Genomic DNA, 5415 nt, shown 5'->3' on the forward strand with positions numbered 1-5415 from the left:
TCAGTTCAAAGTATTTTTAAAGTTTTATTTTGCTTTCTTCTTTGATCCATTAGTTACTTATAAGTGTACTTCTTAATTCTCAAGTATATGTGATTAATTTTGTTAACTGCATTGTGGACAGAAAATATGCTGTTAGGGCTTGTATGTGAGGTGGCTCCCAAAAGCTCATGTGTGAGATAATGCAAGAAAGCTTAGAGGAAAATGATGGGGTTCTGAGAGCCTTAACCCAATCAGTGATTTAATCCCCTGATGGGATTAATTGAGTGGTAATTGAAGGCAGGTGGGGTGTGGCTGGAGAATGTGGGGCATTGGGTGCATGGCTTTGGGGTATATATTTGTATTTGGCAAGTGAAGATCGATCTCTCTCTCTCTCTCTCTGCTTCCTAATCATCATGTGAACTGCTTCCCTTCACTACACTCTTCCACTATGATGTCTTGCCTCACCTTGACTCCCTAGTATGGAGCTTGTCTTGTATGAACTGAGACCTCTGAAACTGTGAGCCCCTGAATAAACTTTAAAGTTGTTCTTGTCAGGTCTTTTAGTCACAGCAGCAAAAAAGTTGACTAAAAATGTGCTCTACATAAAAATCCTGAGAAAGAATTGTTTTATGACCTGATGTGCGGTCAATTTTTGTAATTGTCTCCTGTACATCTAAAAATATTTGTTTTATAAGTTTGGTGATGTAGCATTTTTCATATGACAATTAAGCCACAATTTTAATGTTCTTCATTTCTTCTTTGTCTGTATTAATAATTTTTTCATGCCTCAAACTACTTTTCATTTGCAACAACATGATTTCATGCAATTCTTCTAAACAATGATGACATGAAGAATTTCCTGTGTACAGATAATTTTTATACTTTCCATAAAGTAAATGTACAAACATGCTAGAACAGATTATTCACTCCTATGGTATTTTCATATCCAATAGGGTGTTGTACATTAAAGTGTGGTATTAAAAACTCAGGCACTTGACTAATTGTAACAAAGTTTTTCAAACTATATCACTACACCTAAAGTGCATATATAATTTTAAAGAAAGATTATTCTAAATAACTTGTCTATAAAAATAAGTTTGATGGTTTTGGTCGACTAACTTTACTACTATGATTATAAACTTTATAGCTTTTAATGTGTAGTAAAAGTATATTCTACCTTTGTCACAACATGACACCAACAGAATCAAAGGAAGCTAGTGAGGTGCTAAAATATGAGGATTAATCCAGTGAATGCATTCTAGGAGGAGGTATGCATGTCACTAGATTGGGAGATATGGTTCATTCTTCTTTCTTGATCTGGATAATCAAATGCAACAGGAACAGGAGGAGGGTAGTGACTCTGATGGTCATTCCTTCTGTACCTTCCCATTATTTTTCCCCGCTGAGCAATGGGTACCACACTAGAAGAGGTAAGAATATCAGTTCTGAAGTAGAGGATCTTAAGTGATACTCAGAGATAACTTTGTCCTGGTAACCTTCTTGGAGATCTCATTCTTGTTTTCATCTTCATTTTCAAAGCTGGCAATGAAGAATACATTGCTTTTCTCCCAATACCAACATTGCAACTCACCTGGGTCCGCTGTGAGAGTAAGCTCCTTTGGCAAGCCCAGGTCACTGTACAACATTCAGCTGTTCTCACAGGCATTTATGACCCAAAGATTAACTCTCTGAAGCTTATTAACACAGGTGCATCTGTAGGCCTATCCGTTGATGGTTTTTCAGAATACCAGTGATATTTCATATTTTCTTGAGGTATTTGAGTTAGTTTCTCAGCAAATCTCTCAACCGTCTCTCCTTTGAACTTACATGTTTTCAAACTAAGCTGGCGAAAAATATAATGACATCAATTACCTTTCTCATTTTTCCTAGTTGCAGCACTGCTGCTTCGAGGCTGTAGATTTGGTGGCCCTGACCCTGTGCAGGCAGTACTGAGGGTGTGGGATCAGTGGCCTGGAGCTGGGCTACAGGAAGCACAGTGAGCCTTATCCTGCATGTCTGGCTCTCAGGTTCTGTACTAATATTTCACATACTTGCTTTATTCACTACTGAGAGAACTTTGGTAAAATGTTTACTATGGAAATCCATAGAATATACCACACAAAGAGAGAATCTAGTAAACTATGCACTTAAATTAATACTACATCATATTGGCTTATGAGTTACGCAACATGACTGTAAGATGTTAATAATGCATAATATGTGAACGGATTGGGAGTAAGGGCGTATATGGAATTCTTTCTAGTAGGATTTTGCTCAGTTTTTCTCTAAACCTAAAACTACTCTAAAAAAATAAAATCTATTGATTTAAAAAATCTCCCCTATTATTGTTAATTTGTATATTTTCTATGGTCTTGTCAAGAATTACTTTACATATTGTTAGGTTATGTAACTAAGAGCATAAATGATAAGAATTTTTATATCTTTCTGGTAAATCTAACCTCTTCCCACATGAAATGTTACTTTTTATTTTTAGTGATATTTCTTCTTAATGACTACTTTATCATATGTTAATACAGCGTCTTTTGGTTAGTATTTGTATGATATACTATTTTTCATCTTTTTATTTTCAACTTTAAAGCATACTTACATATTAGTCTGCCTTATAAGCAGCAAATAGTTGCATTATTTAAAAATAAAGTCTAACATTATTTTTGTTTTATGATATTTTTAATCCATGTATATTAAACATAATTCCTGACATAGCAGAAAAAGCCCCCTACATCTTATGCGTTATCATTTATTTTATATTTATCCTGTTTTATGTTACATATGTACATAGTGTATATATATATATTTTTTTTTTCTTCTTCTTCTTCTTTCTTCTTCTTCTTCTTCTTCTTCTCTTTAGTTGACTGATTTTTTTAAAATTATTTTTTTTCTCATTGTTATCTTGGTAGTTTTACTATTACCTTACTGATAGCTTAGAGATTTTAGTTACATTGTTATCTTGTTCACTTTAATATAAATTAATTTCTTCCAAGACACAGTAAGACATTAACATATTTAAACTCTATGTATCTCCTTCTTAACATTTATATTATTATTATATGTTTTAGTTCTATAGGTAAAATCCTATAAGACACTACTATTATGGCATGGCATATTCAGTATTCACTTGAAATTATCCATACTTTATTTGGCTCCTTCAATTTTCCTTAATTTCTTCTTAAATATTTCTATCTAATCTCATTTTCTTTACAACAGATCAATGGCTGCCATAGTCTTTTTTTTTTTTTTTTTGGTTACATAACAACACACTGACTAGGCAAATTGTTAATAATGGAAACTTATTTGTCTCATGGTCCTGGAGGCTAAGAATCCAAGATCGAGAGGCTACTTCTGGTGAGGACTTCTTTCTGAGCCATAGCATGGCAAAAGGACAAGGAAGTATGTGAAAGACAGAGACAAGACGGGCTGGACTTATCCTTTTATCAGGAGCCCACCCTTATGATAATGGCCTTAATTCACCCATAGAGGCCTTCTTAAAGGTTCCACTTCTCATAGTGTTACATTAGGGATAAAGGCAGCAACAACTTTTATTGAGAAAGTCAGGGATAAAAGTTACAGCATGAAAAAAGGAAGAAAGAAGGACTTGAAGAAAAGCAACCTAAAACTTAAGGAGACCTTCAAATGACAGCTTAGAATTATTCTTAATTTTTTTTTTTTTGGTGGAGAAATTTCCCAGTTTTGTGTTGTCTGAAAACATCCTCATTTTTCTCTCATTGTTGATCTATTTTATCTAACTTGGTAGCTATTTTATCACTTTAAAAATCTTATTTCATTTTCTTTTATCTTTCATTGATTTTATTGAAATGTTGGCTGTCACTTCATTGTTGCTTGTTTGAAAGTTAACTATGTCTTACCTATCCTACTTCAGGTTGCTTTAAAATATATTTCTTTAAAATATATTTCCTTGGTCTTTGGTGACAGTAGATTTATTATACTGAGCCTAAGATTGATTTTCTTTAAAATTATGGTTTAGGTCAATAGGACTTTAAAATTTTATTTTGTTTTGAATCTAGGACTTGATATTGTCTATTTGATATATTGGTTTTAGAAAGTTATTAATTCTATCACTTCTGATTCTTTTTTACTCTCCTTTTCTTCTGAAAATACAATCATGTTAGATGTTTTCAGTGTATTTCCTATGTTTCTTACTTTCCCTTCTTTATTTTATATCATTTTGTCTCTCCATACATTCTTCTGAATATTTTCTTTTGTCCTTAATCACATTCAATAATTCTTTCTTCAGTTGTGTTTGTTTTTATTATAAACCTTCTATTGCTATCTTAATATTCTATATCAGCTTACATTTTTTATTTCATTCTTTATGTATTTTGTCTCTAATTGTCTATAAAAATTGGTGTCTGAAATTTTCATAATAGACACCTTGTATTGTTTCCCTTAAGTTGTTGATTTTCAATCATACTTTTGTCTCTTTTGTGAGCTTAATTGGGTGGCATAAATCAAGCATGAAATATTATAAAAATAATTGAGATCTAATTTGAGAGGGCCACTGTAGCATTTGGTTCTCTCATATTCCCATCATTTGATCTAATTGGATTCAATATTATAGCTTTAAACTATAATGTTGAACCCATAATCTTATCATTACTGTAATGTCATGCTGTATTGTATTTTAATGAATGTAAAAAGACCACTTAATTCTTACACTTTTAATACTTTGTGTCGAAATTTATTTCATCTAATAAATATTTTTGCTACAATTTTTTTGTAGGTTCTTTTTAGAACCTACAAAAAAATGTAACATTCTGGCAATTCAGGTCATTGAAATGATGATGCCTTTTCAAACTGTAATTCTAGGGTCATAGAGAAGAAAGGAGATCAAAGAATATTGCAGAAGAAAAAAATTCGGGTCCTTTTATGAGCAAGGACATTGATTGAGAGAAAGTTGTGAGAAGAACTTGAAGAACTTGAGGTTACTCAACTAAATTAGTGGTGGTGCCAAAGTAAATATCAGATATCTGATCTTTTGAGAGAATTCTGGTACCTTCACATTGCCAGACTTCTTCTCAACCTTCCTCATTTATCCATTCACTCAGCAAACATTTAATAATCAACTAATATGTTCTGGAACCATGCTGGGTGCAGTGAAGGAGAGAGAAAATAAACAGGTGAACAAAGGTATATGATATTATTTCAGGTATTTATAAGTGCTACTTCGTCTTCTTCATGAGCTTCTCCTTCTAATCATTTCCTTTTGCAAGGAGATTTCTGAGCATGGAATGGTTTGGTGTTGTGTTTCAAGGTGCATCCCTTCAAGTGAGACAATAGAGCATGAAGAAAGGTCACATAAATCAATAGGGAAGCACATTTTGTACTATCTGTCAAAATAACTGGAAGATTTACCATTGAAGTGTCCAAAGTTTTTTTTTTTTTTTAAAAATCTGAAAG

The 5415-nt window shown here is 32.5% G+C and overlaps 1 pseudogene; it reads right to left on the bottom strand.

Annotated features, from left to right (window-relative positions):
- Nucleotides 1-1193: 1193 nt before the first annotated feature.
- LOC113184182 (protein BTG3 pseudogene) lies at nt 1194-5047 on the bottom strand (annotated as a pseudogene).
- Between the last annotated feature and the right edge of the window lie 368 nt (nt 5048-5415).

This window comes from Urocitellus parryii, chromosome 7, assembly GCF_045843805.1.
Source record: "Urocitellus parryii isolate mUroPar1 chromosome 7, mUroPar1.hap1, whole genome shotgun sequence".
In the NCBI taxonomy this organism is placed as follows: domain Eukaryota; kingdom Metazoa; phylum Chordata; class Mammalia; order Rodentia; family Sciuridae; genus Urocitellus; species Urocitellus parryii.